The 25,959-nt window shown below is 40.2% G+C and overlaps 1 pseudogene; it reads right to left on the reverse strand.

Annotated features, from left to right (window-relative positions):
* Positions 1-954: 954 nt before the first annotated feature.
* LOC112650352 (immunoglobulin lambda constant 1-like) lies at positions 955-15,632 on the reverse strand (annotated as a pseudogene).
* Between the last annotated feature and the right edge of the window lie 10,327 nt (positions 15,633-25,959).

Genomic DNA, 25,959 nt, shown 5'->3' on the forward strand with positions numbered 1-25,959 from the left:
GAATAATACTTGTCATGTCTTCTTTATCCCTTCATCCATCTATAGACACTTAAGATTGTTTTCAGAACATCACTATTGTGAATAATGTTGCAGTACAAATGTCTCTTTGAGACACTGTTTTCAGTTTCTTCTGAAATATACCCAGAAGTAGGATTGCTGGATCAAATGGTAGTTCTATTTTTAATTTTCTGAGGAAGCTCCATATTGTTTTCCATAAAGGCTGAATCAATGTACATTTCACATCAACACCGCAAAAGGTTTCCCTTTTCTCCACATCCTTGCAAGCATTGACCTCTTTTCCATAAAATCCATCCTAACCAGTGTGAGGTGATAACTCACGGTGGTTTTTTAAACCTTTTTTTTTTTTTTTTAATTTTTATTTATTTATGATAGTCACAGAGAGAGAGAGGCGCAGAGACACAGGCAGAGGGAGAAGCAGGCTCCATGCACCGGGAGCCCGACGTGGGATTCGATCCCAGGTCTCCAGGATTGCGCCCTGGGCCAAAGGCAGGCGCCAAACCGCTGCGCCACCCAGGGATCCCTCTCACGGTGGTTTTGATTTACATTTCCTTGAAGATGAGTGATGTTGGTCACCTTTTCATGTACCTGTTGGTCATTTGTATGTCTTCTTTGGAAAAATGTCTACTCAGTCATTTGCCCATTTATTTTATTTTATTTTATTTATTTTATTTTATTTTATTTTATTTTATTTATTTATTTTATTTTATTTTATTTTATTTTTTAAGATTTTATTTATTTATTCATGAGAGACAGAGAGAGAGGTAGAGACATAGGTAGAGGGAGAAGCAGGCTCCCTGCAGGGAGCCTGATGCGGGACTCGATCCCAGGACCCTGGGATCACACCCTGAGCCAAAGGGAGATGCTCAACCACTGAGCCACCCAGCTGCCCCCGTTTGCCCCCCACCTTTTTTTTCAGTGATAAATGATAAGGCCTTATTGAGCACAAGTAGAAACAGGGAGGATGAGTGACCTGCCTGGTCTGAGCTGGTCCAGGGTGGGTTTTCAGGGGCACAAGGTGAACTGGGGAAGGGGTGTTTGGGTGAGGAAGGCTCCATCCCAGGAAGTCTCAGGGACCTAAGAGCACTCTGTGGGGGCCACCTTCTTCTCCATGGTGCTCCCCTCATGCATGACCAGGCAGCTGAAGCTGCTGTGAAATTTCCACTTGTCAGGTGTCAGGCTCAGGTAGCTGCTGGCCGAGTACTTGTTGTTGCTCTACTTGGAGGGTTTGGTGGTCTCCACGCCCCAGGCGATGGTGCTGCCGTCTGCCTTCCAGGCCACCATCAGGCTGCTGGGGTAGAAGTCGCTGATGACGCACACCAGGGTGGCCTTGTTGGTGCCGAGCTCCTCAGAGGAGGGCGGGAAGAGTGTAACCAAGGGGGAGGACTTGGGCTGACCTGTCTCATAGGCTTCGAAAGCTGGACATGCGCCTCCTTCCTGCTAGGGCTCTGCTCGGTGGTGCTGCGTTGGGGACAGGGGGCCATGGGCACTCATGGCCAGGCTCAGCTTCAGTAGGGGCTCTGCTCCAACAGGGGCCTCACAGCCCACCAGGCCTGCCTTGGGCATCTTATGCCCTCAGGGTGGAAGCTTGGCTTGAACTTCCTGGAGAGGCCCAGTGCCTCTTGTTGGCAGCGGCTTCCCAGTGTGCCTGGTCCAGATGGCCCTGTCCTTGTTGTGCCCAAGATTGCGAATCCGAGAAACCACCAAGGAGCCAACACTGATGCAAACACACGAGGGTTTATTACAAGCTTGAGCTTGGGTCCAAGTGTACCCGATAGAGCGGAGCAGGGACTTGGACCCCGAGGCTAAGAGGCGTAGCAGCTTTATAGGGGCCAGTGGCCAATGGGATATGCAGAAAGTTGCACAGTCATGTCGGTCCACACGCAGGTGGCTGATTGAATTACATTTTACCCTATAGTATCCATTTGAACTGGCCTATCACTGAGCCGATTTCCGATCAGGGTGTGCCCAGTGGCTTGACTAGTGTGGGGCAGCGCCTTAAGCAATAAGCAGGTTATGTGGAGGCGATACAGGAGGTGGCTGGTGCAGCACAAAATGGAGTTTAGTCCTGCTCTGCTTGTCCAGGGGTAGGGGATTTTTGTTAAATTTCCTGAGTCCCACAGTCCTCTGCCTGGGCCTTCTCTGGTCCCTGCACCCAGTGCCCAGCCCTCTCCAGAGCCCATGGCTGTTACTCCTAGGGAGCTCCCTCAGAGTGACATCTGCCAACTGCCCTGCTGTGGTCAAGTCCTGGGCCCCACCTCCTTCCCCTGAAGCCTTCCCACAGTCCCCGCCCCTGGAGCCCCGGGCTGGGCATACCTGACCTGCCTTATGTCCTTATTATTCCCCAAGGGTGTCCCAGATCTGTGGAGCGTCTCCCTGGGGCCTGAAGCAGCTGTCGGGAGCAGCTGAGTGCCCAGTGGGTCAGGAATCACCAAGACCCGATTCCTTGGGGTGGAGCTGAGGCTAGGGCTCCTCTTCTGCCCAGTACCCCCAGGCTGGGTCCTTGCGTGCTCCAATTCCTTGGTGAGTTTGGTCAAGACTGGCTGGTTCCCCTGTGGTCATCTCAGCTTCTCAGCTGTGTTTGCCCATTTTTAATTGGATTATTTGTTTTGTTTTGTTTTTGTTGCTGTTGAGTTATATAGATTTGTTATGTATTTTGCATATTAACCCATCATTAAATACATGGCTTACAGATATTTTCTCCTAACCCATAGTTTGCCTTTTCATTTTGTTGATTATTTCCTTTGCTGTTCATAAGCTTTTTAGTTTGATGTAGTCCCATTCATTTTTCTTTTTGTTGCCTGTGCTTTTTGGTGTCATATCCAAAAAGTCATTACCAAGATTAAAGTTCAAGGAGCTTTTTCCCTATGTTTTCTTTGTTGTTGTTTTTTGTTTGTTTGTTTTGTTTTGTTTTTAATAATAAATTTATTTTTTATTGGTGTTCAATTTGCCAACATACAGAATAACACCCAGTGCTCATCCCATCAAGTGCCCCCCTCAGTGCCCGCAACCCAGTCACCCCCACCCTCCGCCCTCCTCCCCTTCCACCACCCCTAGTTCGTTTCCCAGAGTTAGGAGTCTTCATATTCTGTCTCCCTTTCTGATATTTCCTACCCATTTCTTCTCCCTTCCCTTCTATTCCCTTTCACTATTATTTATATTCCCCAAATGAATGAGAACATATGTTTGTCCTTCGATTGACTTATTTCACTCAGCATAATACCCTCCAGTTCCATCCACGTTGAAGCAAATGGTGGGTATTTGTCATTTCTAATGGCTGAGTAATATTCCCTTGTATACATAAACCACATCTTCTTTATCCATTCATCTTTCGTTGGACACCGAGGCTCCTTCCACAGTTTGGCTATAGTGGCCATTGCTGCTAGAAACATCAGGGTGCAGGTGTCCCAGCGTTTAATTGCATCTGTATCTTTGGGGTAAATCCCCAGCAGTGCAATTGCTGGGTCGTAGGGCAGGTCTATTTTTAACTCTTTGAGGAACCTCCACACAGATTTCCAGAGTGGCTGCACCAGTTCACATTCCCACCAACAGTGCAAGAGGGTTCTCTTTTCTCCGCATCCTCTCCAACATTTGTGGTTTCCTGCCTTGTTAATTTTCCTCATAAGATACCTAAGAATAAACCTAACCAAAGAGGTAAAGGATCTATACCCTAAAAACTATAGAACACTTCTGAAAGAAATTGAGGAAGACACAAAGAGATGGAAAAATATTCCATGCTCATGGATGGGCCGAATTAATATTATGAAAATGTCAATGTTACCCAGGGCAATTTACACGTTTAATGCAATCCCTATCAAAATACCATGGACTTTCTTCAGAGAGAACAAATTATTTTAAGATTTGTGTGGAATCAGAAAAGACCCCGAATAGCCAGGGGAATTTTAAAAAAGAAAACCGTAACTGGGGGCATCACAATGCCAGATTTCAGGTTGTACTACAAAGCTGTGGTCATCAAGACAGTGTGGTACTGGCACAAAAACAGACACATAGATCAGTGGAACAGAATAGAGAATCCAGAAGTGGACCCTCAACTTTATGGTCAACTAATATTCGATAAAGGAGGAAAGACTATCCCCTGGAAGAAAGACAGTCTCTTCAATAAATGGCGCTGGGAAAATTGGACATCCACATGCAGAAGAATGAAACTAGACCACTCTCTTTCACCATACACAAAGATATACTCAAAATGGATGAAAGATCTAAATGTGAGACAAGATTTCCCTATGTTTTCTTATAAGAGTTTTTAATTTCAGGTCTTATATTTAAATCTTTAATGCATTTAAAATTAATTTTATAAGAAGGGTAAGATAGGAGTACAGTTTCATTCTTTTGCATGTGAATATCCAGTTTTCTTGATGCCATTTGTCAAAGAGACTATCCTTTCTCTATTATATATTCTTGTCACCCATGTCCAGGATTAGTTCACTGTATTATGAGTGCGTGTTTTTCTGGGCTTTCTGTTCAGTTGACTTCTGTTTCTGTTTTTATGTCAGTAACATAGCGTTTTGATTACTATAGCTTCATAATACAGTTTGAAATTTAAAAATGTGATATCTCCAACTTTGTTCTTCTTTCTCAAGACTGCTTTGACCATTTGGAATCTTTTGTGGCTCTAAAGAATTTTTTTTTTTCTTTGCTCTTTATCCAACATCTTTTTTTCTTTCTTTATTAAGTTTTAAATTTTAATTCCAGTACTGTTAACATACAGTGTTATATTAGTTTCAGGTATACAATATAATGATTCAGTAATTCTATATATTGCTTAGTGCTCATCAAGATAAGTGTGCTCTTAATCCCCTTCACCTGTTTAAACCTGCCCCCCACCCCTGCCCTCACCACCCCACCTCTCCTCTGGCAACCATTAGTTTGTTTTCTAGATTTAAGAATCTGTTTCTTGGTTTGACTCCCCTCTCTCTTTTCTCCCCCTTGCTTCTTTGTTTTGTTTCTTAAATTCCACATATGACTGCAATCATATGGTACCTGTCTTTCTCTAGCTGACTCATTTTGCTTAACATTATACTCTCCAGTTCCATCCATGTAATTGCAAATGACAAGATTTCATTCTTTTTTGTGGCCCAATAATAGTCTATATATATACATACACAATGGACTATTATTGAGCCACAAAATATACTGTATATTTGTGTATACTGCATCTTCCTTATCCACTCATCTACCAGTGAACACTTGGGCTGTTTCCATAATGTAACTATTGTAAATAATGCTGCTATAAACATAGAGGTGCATGTATCCCTTTGAATTAGTATTTTTGTATTTTTTGGTAAATACACAGTAGTGCAATTACTAGATCATAGGGTAGTTCTATTTTTATCTTTTTGAGGAACCTCCATATTGTCTTCCAGGGTGGCTGCATTAGTTTGCATTTCCCACCAACAGTGCACAAAGGTTCCTTTTATTCTGCATCCTCACCAGCATTTGTCATTTCTTGTGTTTTTTATTTTAGCTATTCTGACAGGTGAGAGGTGATATCCTACTGTGGTTTTGATTCTCATTACCCTGGTAATGAGTAATGTTAGGTATCTTTTCATGTGTCTGTTTGCTATCTGGGTGTCTTACTTGGAGAAATCTGTTCATGTCTTCTGCCGATTTTTAATTGATTTATTTGTTTTTTGGGTGTTGTGTTATATCAGTTCTTTATATATTTTGGATACCAACCTTTTATTGAATATGTCATTTGCATTTTTTTCTCCAATTTCATAAGTTACCTTTTAGTTTTTATTGTTTCCTTCATTATACAGAAGCTTTTTATTTGGATGTAGTCCCAATGGTTTATTTTTGCTTTTATTTCCCTTGGCTCAGGAGACGTATCTAGAAAAATGTGCTATGGCCAATGTCAGAGAAATTGCTGCCTGTGCTCTCTTCTAGGATTTTTTGGCTTCAGGTCTCCCATTTAGGTCATTCATTCATTTTTATTTTACTTTTGTGTATGGTATAAGAAAGTAGCCTACTTTCATTTTTTGCATATAGCTAGCTGTCTGATTTTCCCAACACCACTTGTCAAAGAGACTGTCTTTTTTACATTGCATATTATTACCCCCTTTGGCAAATGTTAACTGACCATATAATAGTAGATTTATTTCTGGGTTTTCTGTTCTTTTCCATTGATCTCTGTATCTGTTTTTATGCCAGCAGCATACTATTTTGATTATTTCAGCCTTGTAGTATAAGAAAGTCTAGAATTGTAATACCTCTAGTTTTATTTTTCTTTTCAAGATTGCTTTGGCTATTTGAAGTCTTTTGTGTTCCATATAAATCTTAGTATTGTTTGTTCTAATTCTGTGAAACATACTATTGGTATTTTAATAGGGATCACATTAAATTTCTAGATTGCTTTGGGTAGTAGTCATTTTAACCATATTTGTTCTTCCAATCCATGAGGATGGAATGTCTTTCCATTTGTTTGTGTCATCTTTAACTTCTTTCATCAGTGTTCTCTTGTTTTTAGAGTACAGGTCTTTCACCTTTTGGGCTAAGTTTATTCCTAGGTATTTTATTATTTTTGATGCAATTATAAATGGGATTGTTTTCTTAATTTCTCTTTCTCCTGATTTATTATTAGTATCTAGAAATCCAATGATTTCTATACATTGATTTTGTATCCTGTGACTTTCCTGAATTCATTTATCAGTTCTAGTAGAAGAGCAGGAACTTGTATCTAGCAGCCTGTCTCTACATACCACACTTTTAACCTCTATTCTATATTTCCTCAGTATAATTAGATTATCTATGTCCCAGGGACACTGTGAGGACTAAATAAGATATTGCATGCTCTAATCTGTACACATAGGAAAAAATATATTGTATTATTAAATAAAATGCAGAAAACAAATATTGGCTCTGATTTGCAAAGCTCTTCTATTATGTTCAATGCTCACACCCTAGTGCAGAATAGTCAGTGACAGATACAGAAGTGCTGACACTCCGGTGTCTGAGAAGGATGGAGGAACGTGTGGCACTAGTTTCTGAGGGGCTTAGTGGGGATGGGTCTTGAAGACCTCATGGGGAACTGGCTACTTCAGATGACCAGCAACAGGATCTCCTGACTCCAGATACCTTTAGGAGATCATTTCCTGGTCTTGCCCAGATCCTGTGGCACAGACATGACCTCTTTTTCTGCAGCCTGGTTTCCTAATTTGTGTTTGGCTTTGGCAGCCTGCTCAGGTGCCCTTCCAAATTTCCATCCTATTTAAATAACCCTACTATGGCCAGAGAGACAGGTGGAGTTAAAGTATTCTCCAGTGATATCAAATAAACTGGCAAGGTATCTAGGCAAACTACACAACTGGAATGGTAGTGCAAGAGATACTTTTCACTGTGTGCCTGTTTCAGGCTTTTGGCTCTATATCCTGTGAATGTATTATTTATTTCTGTAACATGAAATTCGAAACTAATGCGTAAATAAACAAATACATAAGTCATGTTCCCTAGGTGATTATGCTACACCCCCAGGTTTGAGAATCACTGCATGAACTCATCACAAGAGGGGAAAACAAACTCAAATTGCTTAGTCTGTTTATCAACCTTCTAGTGTAGTCATCTGCCTTGTATCCCCAGTACTTGCTACAGAACCTGGGGGGAGGACACTCATTAAGTGTTCGTTGAGTTGCAGGCAATGCTTCCCTTCTGTCTACAACAGACTGAGATGGGCATGGTCTGTTAAGTTCTGTGTGTATATTAGATACTACCTGCACACTAGGGGCCACCTCATCACATCCTGTGTAAAAACCTTCAATTTCCCAATGTCCAGTGATGAAGTATATTTTATCATGGCTAGCACCAAAGAACAGTGGGACTCCTTTTCTCATCCTGGTCTTGCCAAATTGTAAGTTGGGGTCTTTTGACATAAATTTGGAAAGGACATTGGGCACAAAGTCAGAACTGTATGTATGCATGGTGTAGTGGGAGTTTAGGGAAGTCTTCATGAGGAAGGCACATCCTGACCAGGTCTATGAGAATGATTAAGATTTCAGGGTACAGTCCATCCATGGGAAAGGTAGATCTGGGGGCCTAAGACACTCCAGGTAGGGGTACAAGAGTGGGAGAGCATAACATGGGGAAGAGCTTCAAGGAAATAAGTATATGGGTGTTTGGGAAAATAGGGAGCAATTGGCTGTAGAAAAGGAGACCAGGAGATGCAGGCTGGAGAGAGGGATGGGGCCAAGTTGTGGGAGGCTGGATGCAAACAATGCCAGTGTATGAGACTTGATGTACACACACAGGAAATCGTAATTCTTGTAGTATTAGAATTAGACCTGCTTGGGGAGATGATGCAGATTATGGCCTTGAAACTAAATTTAGGGCTGCGATTTTCAATGAGAAATGTGTCCCAAAGCTTGGTGCAGCAGCAGAACAGTACATGTGAAACCATACTCTCCAGGAAAAGAATGAGTTCTCAAGATAAATTCAGCCAGGTTTTGATGTTTAACCTGCTGAGAATAATGAGGAGAGAGGTAGTGAGTAGGCAGAGTAAGATGATAATAATTCCTTAAAGAAAGAACTGTGGAAGGAGAGAAAATCTGTTTTCTCCTCTCAGTGTAACCAGGAAAGAAAGGCCGAGATGGGTGAGGATAAAGGTGGTCTGGGAGGATGTGGAGGGTGCAAGTGCAACATCAGTTCCCAGACGGCTGCATATCCATCTGGGGCTCAGAGGCAGAGCCAACATGTACTTGTGCTCTGTATCCTCAGCTCAGTGAATTCCTCTCCTTTTCCCTGAAATGCTTCTCACTGAACCATTGCTGGAAAGGTTGGGATGTTCTCTTCCACCCTGATCTGCAAGCTGCCAGACAGCCAGTGTGCACTGCTTTGACACGCCTTCCCCCAGATGGCGAGGAACCCCAGACAACACGAAAGCGGCCTAATTAATGGAAAATAGAGCAAAAGAAAGCACTCCGTATGTAAGCCCCATGTGCCCACAAGTGTTTGGAGAGAGGAAATAGGAAAGAAATCATGCACAATTATCTTCGTTCATAAAGTCTGTTCATCTCCTCCAGGACAGCAAGAGGAATCTGCAGACTATGTCCCCTGCTTACAAACTCCACCCCCACCCCACAGAGGGTTTGGTTTTGAAGACTAAGAACGGTTAAAAGGTGGGACCTTTTGATGTAACCTGATGCAGAATGTCTCTTGCCCAATGAGTTTCAGGTCTTATAAATCAAGGCACATTCCTGAACAGGATTATTTTTTTCTCTTTGTGGTTTTTACTGTTCCTATGAACAGCTCTTCACGTGTGAGATGAGGATAGATTTAGAAAAAGATGTTCTTCAGGAACTAGATAGAGCCCACAGTCACCCTCTCTGGCTGAGTGAAATTTCTCATTAGGCTAGCACATAACTAGCTTTCTCAGTCTGGGTCTGGAGGGGCTATTCCATGTTAATATGCACAAAAGTCTAAGGGCACAGCTGGAGATCAGAGTTCCTCTGCTACTGTGGCCCAACAGACAGCCTCGGCAAGGCCAGTAGAGGGTTGAAGTGAGGAAGGTGTCTGAGGCCACAATTTAAGCAGGTGCTCACTCGAGGTGGGGGGTGTCCACACAAGTGTTGGGTCAACCTTGAGTGATTCCTTACATTTTTGCTCTCCGAGTACCTCACTGTCGTCCCTGCCCCAGCCCCATTTGCAAATAAGCAACTGGATCAATATTTATCCAGTAAATGTATTTCTAAATATTATTCACAAATATTGAGAAGCTTCATCTGTTTCTTTGGATCTTCTACTGGCAATGACTGCAACTACCTTAACCTCCTATTTTCCCTATTGCTTCATGCAGATAACTTTAAAAGCACTGCAGGAAGTTGACATTAAATGCATTGATAAAAGAAAAATAATCTTGGGGTGTTAATGATCACCCCCTGAACTTACCTGTTTTACAAGTTTGTTTTCACATTTTGGTTTTCTACAAGCTGAGTCCACCTGTGGTCAGTTTGGATTCCTCTAATACACTGCCACACAGACCAACCAAATGGCTAAACAAAGTAAGAGTGACCATTACTTTATTGCCTACCCACCCTGCATACACTCTAAGTCAAGGCTATACACTGTATTATAGTGTATACAGTACCCGACTGATCCTGGATTCTCAGGGCTGAATTGATTGAGGGCCTACTTTAACTACCTGGAGAAATGGATTCTTTCATCCTATAGTTCTTGAGTTAGCATCTTGCCAAACAAGGGCATCTCCATCAATCTGGATAACAAGATTCAAATCCTTTGGTTTTAACCTTGTGGTGTAAAATAAAGAGGTCAATCTTGGCCAGTTTGAGGGTGAATCTAAGACAGTTTTAACACTATATCCAACAGAAGACATCTTCAAGTCACTTTGTTCTGAGTATCAGAAAAGTTCTGCTTTCTCTGTAAGTTATTGCTGAATGCTGTGGCTAAAAGATAACTGAATATCTAGGAGGGATCTTAAATTTCACATGGATGGCTCAATCATACTTTCCTTTGTGACTATTTCCATTGCTTTTGTGTTTTAAAGGTGTCCTCCCTTGTTTACTGTTAAAAAGCAAAATTCATCTGAGTATATTTTATGTATTTTATTGGCTTTATTCAACAATTCATGTATCAAGGAGCATCCAAGATAGCCAATAGAAGGGAGCTCCAAAGAACTGTACAAAGTGAAAAACTTTTACAGGCAGAAGAGAGCGGGAACAAGGTCATTCTACTAGGCAGGAAAGCAAGTTGGTTGTTGTAAAGTTACTTTCCTTTAGGGAAGGCAGACATCTTCAGGCAATTCCTGCGCAATTCCATTCCCAGGAGAGCCCAAATTCGAGTTAAGTCTCGCATTGGTGATGTGGGGCTTATCGTGAGGGACTCCAGTTGGGGCCTGTTGTCTTGTTGTCAGCAACCCCCCTTTCTTATTAGACTCTCAGCCTAAGAGATGTTTTTTTTTAAAAAATTAAGGCAGTAGCTTACCAGCTCCTCCCAGCTACTGCTCTGGAGTTCTTACACTTTTTTGCTGAATGTCTGTGAGCTGTTCACAGGTCATGATGTATGTAGGGTTCACTTTCTCTAAGTCAATTATTCTCATCGTGCCTTTTCCGTCTTAGGGAAACCATTTGCTTGGTGACTCCTGTCTTTTAGATTTAGAGCTGTTTGTCTTTGGAATGGTTTTCTTTCCCTCTGGGTACATAGTTTCATTTAGCTCAGGGAAGAAGCCTAAAAAGAGTTTCTGTTAGGCTCTGAATATTTGCTTTAATTTGGGGCAATTTCTGGCCAAAGAGCTACTTAAAAAAAAATCATTTCAAGTATCTTGTCAGATTTCAGCCAGGACAAACAGTAAATATTCTTGGCAATATTGAACAAAGGCCTTGGACCCCAGAGGTGTCCCCCAAGAGGGTACAAAGAATACTACCTTTGAAGATTCAGTGCCACTACCAAAAGTAGCCCAAAGAAAGAAAGACTTAGATAATTTACCTGAGAGCTGGCAACAATTCGTAGGACCCTTGCTGCAAATGAAATGTAACCCAAATTTCTGTCCAGCCATAATTTGGGGCTCCCACCCTGATGACAGAACTGTCTGTATACATCTGAACTGGCAACCTGCATGTCTCAGCCAGGCAGAAAGCCAAGCCAGGTTCTTAGGACACAAAACAAGACAAACAAGGACATAGCCTCCCCTGGTAGAGAAAACATCAGCAACCAACAGGCACCCCAAAACTAAATTCATAGAGTCCAGATTTGGAAAGGAAGGGGACACCCTGAAATTTTACCCCCTTCTATCTACTGGACAGTACAGAGATCCAGGAAAACTGACTCTGGTTAAGGATTCTCACGTTTTGCTGGCTTCTATCAGTTTCCCCAGGTCCCTCTTTGCAGGCTCTAAAGTGAGTGAGGCTTCAATTAGGGAGTGTAGTGCTAATATCTATCAGAATTTGGCAACGTTTACCATTAATTTTAGTTTCAGTTTCCTCTTGGCCATTTGAGGGAATAACTTACAGCAGTTTACTGGAGCATTCCTCAGAATCCCTTCAACCATAGGGTAGGCCCAGGTGGTACAGGGTGAACTTGGTGAACTTTTGTTTATGGTCTTAGAGTCTTAGAGATACTTGTAAAACCAAAATTCAGTGAGGGCTAAGGACAGGTCTTAGTTTATCATCACTATATATTCTGACAATGTAGATATAGTAGAACTCTAGTAAATGTTGGGGTGGGGTAAGGGAATGGGTACAGCATGTGCCAAAATAATTTTCATATTTTCAGTAATCATATTGTCACCACCATCACTATTAGTATCAGTGTTGTTACTACAATACTGTCATGTATATATAGTACATAAAAAGAAAAGAGTAATTCTGGAATATGCTTCTTTGGTCACTCCTGCTGTCCTTGAAAGCCAAGATTATCAGTGTGAAAGAAAGGAGGTGCATATATAATAGAGAAAAGGCTAAATAAATGTTCCTCAGGCTTAAATTTGAATTATAAGAGCAAAATGAACTCATGAGGTCTTCTGTGTGTGTGTGTGTTTGCATGTGTGTGCTTGTGTGTGTGGGTGTGTGTGTGTGTATTTCTTAGCTCTGTATACTACTGAAAATGCCTAGAGATAATGACCAGCATAGTAGTAATGAGTTAGTTGCCAGATTGTGGTCTTGTAATAAAATTCGTCACTGAAAGAAACCTGGGCTTCCTAAAGAAATAGCTTATTTCACGTCTAGGGCAGAAAAGCCATGATAAGAATGGATCATCTTGGCTCACATCTATAGAGGGAATTGCCAGGAGCCTACCAAATCCTACTTGCATTATGACAGAAGGACTCCAGAGATGACTTAAAGAGTCTCCCACTAGCTAAAGGGTGGGACAAATTGCATTTCAATAGTGGTAATAATTATAATAGGTTGAAACTGATAAGATATATTTAAATCCATGAGTTTATAGCATTAAAAATTAATTACCTTCAGAAAATGACAGGAAACTACTACTTTATCTTAAAAACAGTGAGTAAATGAAAAGGGTCAAGTATTTTCCTATCTTTATGAACTGTACCATGCATGAGTAATCCAAGAGTGGAAGAAGACAAGTACCTCTTTATCAAATAGTCCAACAAATAAAGTCATAAAATGTCTCACTCCATGTTCTGATCTTTGACTGCTGACAACATTTAAGCCTCATCCTCCCTCTTTTTGCCTTTTGTCCCATATCTGGGCAAGCCAGAAAAGCCTGACACTTTTTCCTTTAGCACTTGGAGATGGTTCAAACCATCCCAGCTCCATCTGTACATGGAAACCCTCACCTTAGCCCCTCCTTCTAATTGCTATAAAAACTACACACCAAGGGGCTCCTAGATGACTCAGTTGGTTAGGCATCTGCCTTCAGCTCAGGTCATGATCTTAGGGTCCTGGGATTGAGCCCCATGTTAGGTTCTCTGCTCAGCACGGAGTCTGCTTTTTTATTTTTAATTCTTTTTAATTTTTAATTTTTTTATAATAAATTTATGTTTTATTGGTGTTCAATTTACCAACATACAGAATAACACCCAGTGCTCATCCCGTCAAGTGAGTCTGCTTCTTCCTCTCCCTGTGTGCTCTTTCTTGCTTGCTCTCTCTCTTTCTCCTCTCTCTGAAATAAATAAATAAATAAATAAATAAATAAATAAATAAATAAATATTAAAAATCTTAAAAGAAACCACACACATGCCAATCTCCTTTACCTGCTTTTCCAAGTCATTCCTGGGCCACCATAGAAAGCCAGCCATGCTCCTCCAAAAGCCCCATATGAAAAGTAATACACCCTTTCATTCCCCCTTCATGTGTGTGTGTATGGTGTGTGTTTATCAGTCTTGACATCCAAGCCAGTTTTCTTTTTTTTTCACTTTTAGAGTCTGTACTGTTTTTTTTTTTATAAATTTATTTTTTATTGGTGTTCAATTTGCCAACATATAGAATAACACCCGGTGCTCATCCCGTCAAGTGCCCCCTTCAGTGCCCGTCACCTAGTCACCCCCACCCCCCGCCCACCTCCAAGCCAGTTTTCAATGGGGATCCATCCTATCTTTCAGAATGATCTCACCATAAACAAAAATGAAAATATAAGCATAGAATATTGCCATTCATAACCCCCCAATTAAAAAAAATGTTTCTAGGCATGCAACATTAAAGGCTGCTAACATCCTAAAATGAGAGCTACATCAGATATTGTGTGCCTCCAATGATATTTTTTTAAGATTTTATTTATTTATTCATGAGAGACACACAGAGAGAGAGGGGCAGAGACACAGGCAGAGGGAGAAGCAGGCTGCATGCAGGGAGCCTGACGCGGGACTCAATCCCGGGACTTCAGGATCACGCCGTGGGCCGAAGGCAGGTGCTTAACCACTGAGCCACCCAGGGATCCCCTGCCTCCAATAATTTTGATAGCTTTTAAATGTGTGTGTGTGTGTGTGTGTGTGTGTGTGTATTTAGAATAATTGAAAGCATGATGGATCCAGTACTCATACCCTGCTAATGAAAATATCAGTACAAAAATAATACATCAGTATATTTTTCTATAAAAAGATTTGGTAATAAAGTTTAAGAAGCTTGAAAGCTGTAGAGCTCTTTTTCATGTATCTTGTAGATACCAAATCTAAGGAATAATTAGTGACATGATAAAAAATTATATATAAAGGTTTATAGTGTGGTAATGTAGTATCATATAAAGTAGTTAAAGAGGAAGGGCATATAATCTCTAAACATAAAGGAAAAAGCTAAACAACATGCCATAAATTGAAAAATGCCTTTGAAAAAATGTAATAAGCATCAGTGCTTGAACCATATGCCCGAGTGGTGGTGGTGTTGTTTTTAAGGAAAAAAGCAAATGGGTGTTCAAAATGGATATACATGTGAAGAATGAGAACACTGGGAGCAAGTGCAGCAATGCAGACCGGTGCACACCAGTGTGGGAGCACTGTTCTTGAATTGGCCTGTGAGAATGACACTCCCCAGCAAAGTCGTCAGGTAGCACTCGGCACACTTGAGGTTTTATGTTCACTCTGGACCATGTCTATAAAACGTATTTCTTGGTCCAAATACTCTGGCAATAAGTGTGGAAAGGAATCTTAACATTCCTTATAAAAGGAAGGACACTGGGAAATGCCCTTACCTTTTCAAATAAAAGATGCAGATTATTGTTGCCATCATCGTCACCAGCACCACAATCGGCATTGTGGTTTTTATGCTTGTCAGAGATGGGCTCATCCGCCACGGAACCCTGGGGTCCATCAAGGCAATTTTATGCACCGCACTGCAGCACACTCCCGAGAATTTCAGTCTCCCTAGTAGGACTGTGGCTTCTAAGGAACCTACTGCATGTCCCAGATCCCTGCTGGAACTCTGGCTTCCAGCCCAGAGCCTGGCACAGAGAATACCTGATTAATATTTGTCAAATGAAAGAACAAATGTTCCCGTGACAGATGTGCTCCTGGGGAACCAATTCTCCAGTGTTTAAGCCCCCTTTCTCTAATGAGAGATGGACTGACGTTATTTATGGGAAAGAATGCCACATGCCCTATACCAAGGTAATGGATTGCTATTAAATGTGGGAGGCTGACTACTTTGGTATCAACCCTGTCTACCATTTGTTGTATCCTAAAAGGTGGAGGCATTGTGCCGAGTAGTTCATAGTCATTTTATCTAACACTTAAACTACCTTATCTCTCTGTTCATTTTGCCAATATGGAAATTAAGACTCAGAGAATCAGTGTGGCAAGGCCAGGATCACAATAGCGGGGAGCTCCTAAGTCAAAGTGACTGTTTCAATAGCTCACATAGGATCAAATCAAGAAATGAAAGAAAATGAAAGTTATCTCTAGATGTCTCCAAAGAAGAGAAGAAAGAGGAATGTCATGAGTAGGCAGTGAGCCTAAGTTGCTGGGAAACTGAGAAAGCTCCCAGATATTTCAGCTGGTTTGCTTAGTTTTATATGAAAAGGAAATAAAGAAAAAAGTTCTTCAAACAGATACCTTAATCCTTCAGGGAAGGCAAAACATGGTGTTAGAGATGAGAGCAGCTTTTCTTTTCTTTTCTTTTAAGATCTGTTAAAAATTCTTGAAAAGGTGAAACACAAAGGATGTTGAGGGAAATGAGGGCTTGAATCAAGCAGAGATTTTTTTTCAAGTTTATGATAAACGTTCACTATATGGAGATTCATTATTGAAAAGCGAAGACGAGAGAGCAGTTGGAATACTAATGGGACACAAGGCTACAGAAATGAGACAGATATCCAAATGATGATCAGTTTGACAGTTTCATCTAGAAATATATACACATGGAACTTTAATTTGACCGTTGACACTAAAAATAGAAATTCAAGGATAATTTCTGTCCTTAAATCACTTCAGAGGAATGTTTAATAACAGGGAATTGAAATGCTTTCATAAATGGGATTCAAAGCTAATATTGAAAGGAAGAAAGTTAAAATTTAAGAACAATGAAAAACTGGTTGTTAACTACTATTCAACCAATGAATAATAATATTAAACTCAAGGATTTTAGCTATGCTGACATTTTTAGAGGAATTTTCAAGTCCGTACTTGAGTAAGAATTTATTTTACCACCCTGAGACAGAAAATATCCTAGGTATCTTAGGCAAAGTTAAATAATATACAAATCAACAAGATTCTTATTGTCTATTGCAGACCATTGCTTCTCAATACTGCCTGCATATTAGGATCACCTGGGCAGTTTAAAAAATATTCATTCTGGGTCTCTACTCCAGATTAATTAAACCAGAACCTCTGGGAATGAAAATCAGATTTTTTTTTTTAAAGCTTCCATGATGATTGTATTTTGCTGCCAGGTTGAGGGTCCCTAATTTAGAAAGTGAAGAGTAAGATTATAAACAGAATGAAAGTAAGAACCATGCAAGATTTATTCAAAACATTGCCTGGGACATGATAGATACGCAATAGAGACTTACTGAATGAATTGAGTAATTTAGTAATCCTGTGGCATATCTATAATTAGGAAAGCCTACCACTGCTTCCCACCCCAGAGTGTCATTTTAAAAATTGCCTGTGCTGAATGATAACGTATTTTCAGTTCTCCCTGAGCCTGTGTTCAAATAATAATATTTTCTAGTTGATAATTTGAAGAAATGAACGTCCTATAAGTTGGGGCTGAGTTTCTTGTCCCACAAAAGGAACTGGCTACCTGTCTTGCCATCACTGTAAATGGTCCCTTAGTAACCTCACAAGGGGTGAAAAAGTGCTGAAGTTCTGGCTCAAGAAGCTATGCTTTCGCATTTTTTGATGAGGATCCTACCATAAGACATATCCTACATCAGAACCAGTGTATCCATACATTTAAATCCGAAACAGTAATCAGTACTTACCTTTAATATGTGAGATAATCCCTGATGTTTTCTGTTCTGTTTTATTAATGAAAAATGCTTTAAAAATTTAATTTCATGACCTACCAGGGGATCTGCAATCACAGTTTGAGAAACACTACAGTAACTGGAAAGTGCAAATAGCACAGCCAAGGAAGAATAGCAATGAAAGAAAAGCAAAGAAAACTTGCTGTGGAAGAGAACGCAGAGTTTCAGGACCTATAACTAACTCATGTTATCCTGGTTTGTTATACTTTCCAGATGTGTATTTTATTGTTTGCTATTTCTTGCAACATGAGTGTATGGCTCATGCAGGCTGACCTCCCATCTGCCTTGTACACCACTGTATCACCAACTAGATATAAATACAGTGCCTGGTTCATATCAGAGTTCCAGGAAATGCTCATTAAATTGTATGAACACATAAATTAATAAATGCCAAGTATAACAGTTTCTCAGATCCAGTAATATTACGTTAGTTTCAATTTTTTTTCCAAACAGCTTTGTTTTTTTCCCAAAGTCTTAGTCAGACAGTTTTCATCCTCTTGAAGAATTAGCTGTGTCATTATTGTTTTTAAAAGGATTGCTAAGAAGATCCATGACATATTCAGTGGAAAATGAGCCGTGGTGCTCCTGCAACTCATCCCCAGGTTGGAAAAAATCATCTTGCCTTGAAGTTAATGACCCTGAAGCCAAGTACCCCCATGAACTAAAGGAAGAAGAGAAAATGTATCTTCTCAATATTTTTCTGGGAGTAACACTTCCTAAGTATGTTGGCAGGGAAGTAGGCAGACTTTGGAAGTAAGAGAGCCATCAAATCAGGAGCCTGGGAGGCAAGTATGATGAATGCCAGTGAAGCTGCCAAAGCACAGGAAGTCCCTGGCCCTTGGGAGGGAATTGAGAAAATGAGAAATAACTAGTAATAGGCACAGGATGGAGGAAGCGAAGAGACAAAGGGCTATACGGCAGGAAACCTAGGAACACAAATGCAACCCAGGGAGAGAGAACAGAGAGAATGGTGAGAACATAGATCATTTGCTATCCATCCATCCATCCACACAGCATAGCACAGATATTATGTAAGTCTTCATCAGCTAGGGCTCAGGGAGCCAAGTGACTCATAAGTTTCAGTTCAAAGATTTGTTGTGCTTTGAGATTTATAGTCCAAGCTTCTCATTCTGATAGAGGATGAGAACCCATTCATTCACTTAGTCAGTGATTATTTACTGAATGCTTGCTTGCCTCGTGCAAACATTGGGAACAGAATTATCAATACAGTATACACAGTACCTGTCCTCAGGGAATTTCTATTCTAATGGGGAATTTAAGCAGATAATAGTAATATGTTAATTATGTAATTAATTATCGATTGCAACTTTTAAGAGTTATGAAGATGCCCAGTAGTACCGTAAACACTTGAGCTATGCTCTAAAGGGTGAAGAGGAGCCAAGGGAGGTATTCCAAGTAGAGAAGACAGCATTCGCAAAGGCCCCATGGCAGTGGAAGTATGTCCCAGTTGAAGACAGTGTAGCTGGCATGCAGTGAGTGAGGGCAGAATGTAAGCAGGGTCTGGACCAGGCTGGAGGTTGCAGGGCATGCTGAGGATCTGCTATTTTCTCTCAAGAGAGAAATATGAAGCCATGCAGGGGTTTTGAACGTGTTCAGAGGGGTGCCAGTGGGGAGATGTTGTGGGGAGGACTTAATGTGCACCTGTCTCAGGTTGATCCTGGGCAAGTATTTCAGCAGGCTGGTGGTCAGTTGTCTTGAGCATCTCATTCTAATTCTAGCTGATGTGGTTCTTCTGGACAGAAGAGCTGTAGTTCTGTTCCTGAATCATCTTTCAGTGTAACCCTGGATCTGTCCAATTTACTGTGCAGAGAAGTTCCCCAGCTTAAACTGTTTCTCATTAGAGAATGATTTAAAAATAAAAAGGCTTTGCCTGCCTATTACTACTGAAGAAAACGTTCTGGGGAGAGAGAGAGAGAGAGAGAGACTCCCCTTAATCTGGAGCCTGTAACTCATGCACTCCAATAATGATTTGCAGTAAATCCCCTTAAATCCTCATCGTGTCACCCTTTTAATCCTCGGCTCCTTCTCTACATATCAAGCTTGAGAGAGCACAAATCCCCTTATTTATGAAGAAAAACCCACAGAACCATAACCTGAGAATGTAGTTTCATCTGTACAGGAGTGCGGCCAAATGCATCTTTGTGAAATTTTGATGAAAATGAAACTTTGCTTTCCAGATGGGGAAAGTGAGAGACCTTGGGACTCCAAAGAGCCCTGTCTAGACAGCTAAGATGCATCTTTCCAGGTTTTCTCACACTGATTTTAAGATTAGATCAAATTCAACCTGACAGTGAACTATTGTTTCTAAAAAACCTATTCTTGAAAAAATTCAAGTGTAAAAATCTGAATCTAGGTAGGAGCATTTGAGTTTAGTCACCACATCTAACGCTGAGGGAAAAGTGGGAAAATTCTTTTAAATATTTAGTAAGGGATTGTTGTGTGCCAGGCACTGTGCTGAAGCTTTAGAAGCACTGCCTCATTTTACCCTCATAACTTTTCTCTCTAGTAGATGCTGTTAACGTCTCCATTTTGCAGGTGAGAAAAATTAGGCTAAAAAATGGTCCATTCATGGACACCTGGGTGGCTCAGTTGAATGAGTATCCTACTCTTGATTTTGGCTCAGGTCATGATCTCAGAGTCATGAGATACAGCCCAGTGTCAGGCTCTGCACTGGGTGTGGAGTCTGCTTGAGATTCTCTCTCTCCCTCTCTCCCTCTCCCTCTCCCTCTACCCTTCCCCCTGGTTTCTCTTTCTCTCTCTCTCAAATAAATAAATAAATCTTTAAAAAATGGTTCATTCACTACCTGAGACTGTGAAGGAGCTGGGATCTGAACTCTGTCTCTGCAACTCAAACATCTACTCTTTTCATTCCCATATGACACAATAAGATTCTCTAAAATGTAGTAGCACCAGGGCAGGGTATGATAGGTTCCTAGTATTGTCGAGTACCATGAAGTTGATTGCTCAGGATGGTATCTAGGAAAGATAGTGACTTAAGGTTTAGAAATCCAATCCTTCCCTCCCCTTCCATAAAGTGACCAAAAAGACCAAAAGAATCCAAAAATAGGAGGAAGAAAACCTGCATCTATAAAGGAAACCAGAGAGTGTGCCATACCTATGTCAGAAAGTTGCAGGAATTTCTTCTGTAGTACCCAGAATGGAATAGGTTTAATGGGAAGGGGATGGCAAAGACTGCAGGACAGAGAGGTCTCCTCCTGGGTCCCTCCTGCATCGGGGATCAGTCAACAGCAGAGTCAGCCCAGCAGGCAGAGGTCCCATCAGACAAAAAGCCTTGGAGAGGTGGACTGCATATTGAGAGGCACTTTAGGAACATCTGGGTAGAGTTATTTTTTCTCTCCTTCTATGAACATCAAGAAGGTAACAAAACATTACCTACAGCAAATGTTTAAATCAGAACATGCAATTCATTCAAAATATCAACTGTTCCTAAAAAAGAGCCTGTTCCAAGGATTGGGGTATGCATTAGTTTTTTAGCCTTCGGATGACACAGGGAGGAGTCTGTTGGAATATGTGGTACAGAGACAAATATGGTGCACTATTTGCTGGTACTCAAGGTGTGGAAATTTAGCACTTACCTTTCCTTTCTTTTCCTGGTGTCTGAACCCCACTCCCCACTCATTGTTTAAGACCCAAGCTCAAATTCCCACTCTTTCATAAAGCCAATCCTGAACCCTTCGAATTCTCATCTCCCTGAAGCAGAGGTAATAGCTACATTTATTTCTGTTTGCTGATTGTTGTTGTTTGCTTTAAGTTTAAAAGATGTAGTGGGTAAAAAAAAATTAAAACTAAGTATTTAGGAAGGCATACAATGAAAATATATTTCCCCATGGCCCAAGCCTCAGTCTTCCTGTTTTTAGCTTCTTGAATGTCTCCAAAGATGGTTGTCTATACCAGAAAATAGAAGTTCCCTCTGCGCACTGTTCTGCCTCCTTCCTTCTTCATCTTAGAATATATCTTTTTTTTTTAAGAAAGATTTATCTATTTATTTGAGAGACTGAGAGGGGGTAGAGAGGCAGAGGGAGAGAGAGAATCTCAAGCAGACTCCCCACAGAGCCCAACGCAGCACTTGATCCTAAGACACTGAGATCATGACTTGACCTGAAACCAAGAGTTTAACCAACAGAGCCACCCAGATGCCCCTCATCTTAGCATACATCTTTGGAGATTATTTCACATCAGCCGTGAAAATAAATGGCTAGCCAGCATACCCTTACAGCTCCCTCTTTTGAATCTCAGCGGTATACCTGCATTGCCACTGTTGTGCTTTGTATCTTGTTGTACTTGAGATCTAGTGTCCACATACTAGGTCTCTTCTCTGCTGGATTTTAACTCATTGATGGTAAAGACTTTACATCATTCTTTGTCACATTTCTTTTGGGCTTATTATAGCTGAAGGCAGAATTGTGAAATAAGTAAATTGCAAAGCTCTATGAAGCTTTTCTCTGACCATTTTGTCATAGAACAGCAGTTTTTTTTAAATTGAGGTATAATTTTAAAACAATGAAATGTACCAATTATAAGTGTTCAGTTTGATAAGTTTTGAGAGTTGTAACTACCAGTCAAATCATGATGTGGAATATTTCTGTCATTCTGAAAAACTCCCTCGTGGAGCCTTCCAGTTTGTTTTTACCCACCCCCTCTGGTACAGATATCAAAGGCAGTGATTTTCTGATTATCATATACCAATCTTCTATATTCTTGTACTTAAGTTAAATGGAATAACATAGTACATATTTTCATGAACATTGCTGAGTAGTATTTTATTTTATGAAATGTGTTTATTTGTTCTCTTGGTAATGGATTTTCATCCCTCCCCAGTTTTACTTATCATGAATAAGGTTGCTATGACCATCCTTGTATTAGTCTCCTTGTGGATCAATGTTTTTATTTCTCTTGGAAGTGCAGTCCCTGGGTCTTGGGGCACATAAGTGTTTGACTTTAATGAGGAACTGCCAAATGCTTATCTGAAATTGTTGTATCATGTTAAGCTCTACCAGCAATGTAGAAAGGTCCCGATATTCATTTTTGCCCACCTCTGATATTTCTGTCTTTATATTGGCTATTCTTGTGTATGTGTGAAATAGTGGTTTTAATTTGCATTTCATAGTGAGCAGTGATGTTAAGAAGCTTATTGACCTTGTGTTCATCTTCTTATTTCAAGAATCACTTGCAGTCTTTTGTCCATTTTTTTAACTCATGTATACATATGGGAAATATTCTCTCCTAGTCTACAGCTTGCCTACTTATTTACTGCATGGGTTCTTTTGATGACCAGAAAATTTAAATTTGATAAAGTTGGATTTACCTTTTGTTTCTCCCATTGTCACAAGGGGGTGTTTTTGTGTGTATATGTGTGTGTGTGTGTGTGTGTGTGTTCTGTATAAGAAATCTTCTGCCTATAAGTCAAGAAGATATTCTTTCCTATGTTTTCTTCATGAAGCTCTATTCCCCTAAGCTTTCTGTTTAGGTATATGATCTAACTTGAATCCATTTTTTTTGCATATGGAATGAAATAGTGGCTGACATTTCTTTTTATTCCATACAAACATCTGGTTATTCCACCTCCATTTGTTAAATAGCATTCCTTTCTCCATCGTCTTTGTGCCTTGAAATTCAGCTATGGATGTATGTGTGTGTCTCTGTCTGGAGTCCCCATTCTTTCCTGCTGACCCACTGATATATCTTATACCCATATGATACTGTTGTGATTACTATAACTGGATTTCAAAATCATAGAATATAAATTCTCCAATTTGTTTTTTTGTTGTTGTTGTTGTTGAAGATTGTTTTTCTTATTCTAGACCCTTTGAGTTTCCATATAGGAAGATTAGTCTGTCATTTTCTTCCACATTCCTACGGGATTTGGCTTAGGACCATATTAAATCCACAAATCAATTTGGAGCCAATAGACACCTTAACAATTCGGAGGTTTCTGATCCATGACAATTGTATACCTTTCCTTTTATTTAGATTTTATTTAATTTCTCTAAGGACGTCTTGTAATTTTCAGGGCAGAGGACTTGCATATCTTCCATTAGGTTTATCCTAAGATGCTTAATATTTTGGTTGCTATTATAAATTTAATTGTATGTGCCAACTGTTTATTATCAGAATAGTACAAATACAATCGATCCATGTATGTTGCATATGTATTATAATAGTTACATCTTGTCAGTGAATTGCCCTTTTAATAATTATGAAGTGTCCTTATTTTTCCTCTGGTAATTTTCTGTGTTCCAAAGTCTACTTTGTCTGATATAATATGGCTATGCCAGCTTCCTTATGTTTTGTGTATACAGGGTTTATCTTTCCCAGTTATTCTGTCTTCAACCTGTCTGTGTCTTTATGTTTAAAATATTTTTTTTAAAGATTTCATTTATTTATTCATGAGAGACACAGAGAGAGACAGAGGCAGAGACATAGGCAGAGGGAGAAGCAGGCTCCCTGCAGGGAGCCTGATGTGGGACTCAATCCCAGACTCTGGGATCACAACCTGAGTGAAAGGCAGATGCTCACCCACTGAGCCACCTAGGTGTCCCTAAAGTATGTTTCATATAAACAGTCTTGCTTTTGTATCTTTTCTGACAATGCCTGCATTTTACATGTACTGCTAAGTATTGATATTGTTGGATTTTATGTTCGGCTTCTTAATATTTGTTTTCTTTCTGTCTCTATTAGTTTACTGGGCCTGCCATAGCAAAGTACCACAAGCTGCATAAAAATCAGAAGTTTATTTTTTCATTGCTCCAGAGGCTGGACGTCTGAGACATAGGTGTCAACATAGTTAGCTCCTTATGAGCATGGGGAGGGAAGGGATGTCCTGGGTCTTTCTCCTTGGCTTGGAGATGGCCGTCTTCTTTGTGTGTCTTCACATCTACTTCCCCCTTGTGCCTTTTTTTGTCCACACTTCCTTTTCTTCTAAGGATACAGGTCAGATGGGATTAGGACCCACCATTAATGACCTCATTTTAACCTAATTACTTCTTCAAAGACCCTCTCTCCAAATACACTCACACTCTGAGGTATTTGGGCTCAGGACTTCAACGTACAAATTTTGAGGGGACACAGTTGGGCCAATAACAGTGTCCCATAGCTTCTTAGTCCTTCATTCCTCCTTTCCCACCTTTTAGATGAATCACATATGTTTACAGATTTTTATCTTACACTTTTCCTTGACTTTGTAGCTCTACCTCTTGGGGTTATTTTTTTCGTTGGCCATCCTAGAGAGTGCCATCATCGGCGGCTTCAGCCTCTTATAGCCACCTTCAGGGTTTTCGCGCAGCCCTTCTGTGGACCTCACCCTGACCTTTCTGTTCTATTTGTTTTATACTGACTTTGACATCTGTTATGAACCCCACAATATATTTATTGCTACTAATCTTACCTTAAATAATTATCTTTGAAAGAAATGTGAGAATAATAAAAAGTTGGTAGTCTTTAAGCAGTTATATATATATAAGAGATAATAAAAAGTTGTATGGTATTCTAAAGAAATATAAAGATACACAAACATTTATTTATATACATTATTAATTATTTATAATTAATACAATCATAATTACATATGATTATATTAATATTTTATAATAATATTATATTTATATAGGATATATAAATGTTATATTATGACAATTATAATTATATAATATATATTCATATATTATATTTAATTTATTTAATGTATATTAAATAAAATATAATAATATATAATGATAATATAGATGACCTTTTATATTCACCCGCAGGTTAAGCATGCTGTTCTGTTGGCTCTGGCCTCCATGAAAACAGCAATTTCTATTGCTATTATCACCAGAGAGGTAAATGCTCTGCACAAAGGCAAAGTCCCAAGGAAGGATAAATCTCAGTCTTCCATGTAACATTGAGCTTATAAACTACCACTCCCACCTGGATGTAGAAGTGCAGACATAGGAATGCTGCAGACATAGGAATCCTCCTCTACCATAGCCCCAGGAAGCTCTTTGTCAGGGCTTTGGCATACCTGAAGAGAGATAAACCTCCCAGGTTATAGCATCCAGTGAATCTGTATACGAAATCACCGTTGGACTCTTCATACCCCATCTGTTACCCTTTGCAAGGTTGATGGGAAAGAGCAGAGGCAAACAGAGAAAAGGTGCCTTTTTTTTTTAATATTTTGTTTATTTATTCATGAGAGACACACAGAGGGAGAGGCAGAGATACAGGCAGAGAGAGAAGCAGGCTCCTCTCAGGGAGGCCAATGTGGGACTCTATCCCAGGACCCTGGGATCACGACCTGAGCCGAAAGCAGATGCTCAACCACTAAGCCACCCAGGTGTCCCAGAAGAGGTACCTTCTTAAGGTAGGAGTGATGTGGTTTCCAGGGGTGACTCTCTACTGGTGACAATCCTGGGATTTGGAGAGGTTGCAAATGTTTTGGTGTGTAATTGTGGAGCTACCAGTGAGAATGGAATGGTTTCATTGGTCCTCTCTGTCCCCCAAGCAGCCCTTCATTCTTCGTATCACATAGCCTTAGG

Source organism: Canis lupus, chromosome 11, assembly GCF_003254725.2.
Source record: "Canis lupus dingo isolate Sandy chromosome 11, ASM325472v2, whole genome shotgun sequence".
NCBI lineage: Eukaryota > Metazoa > Chordata > Mammalia > Carnivora > Canidae > Canis > Canis lupus.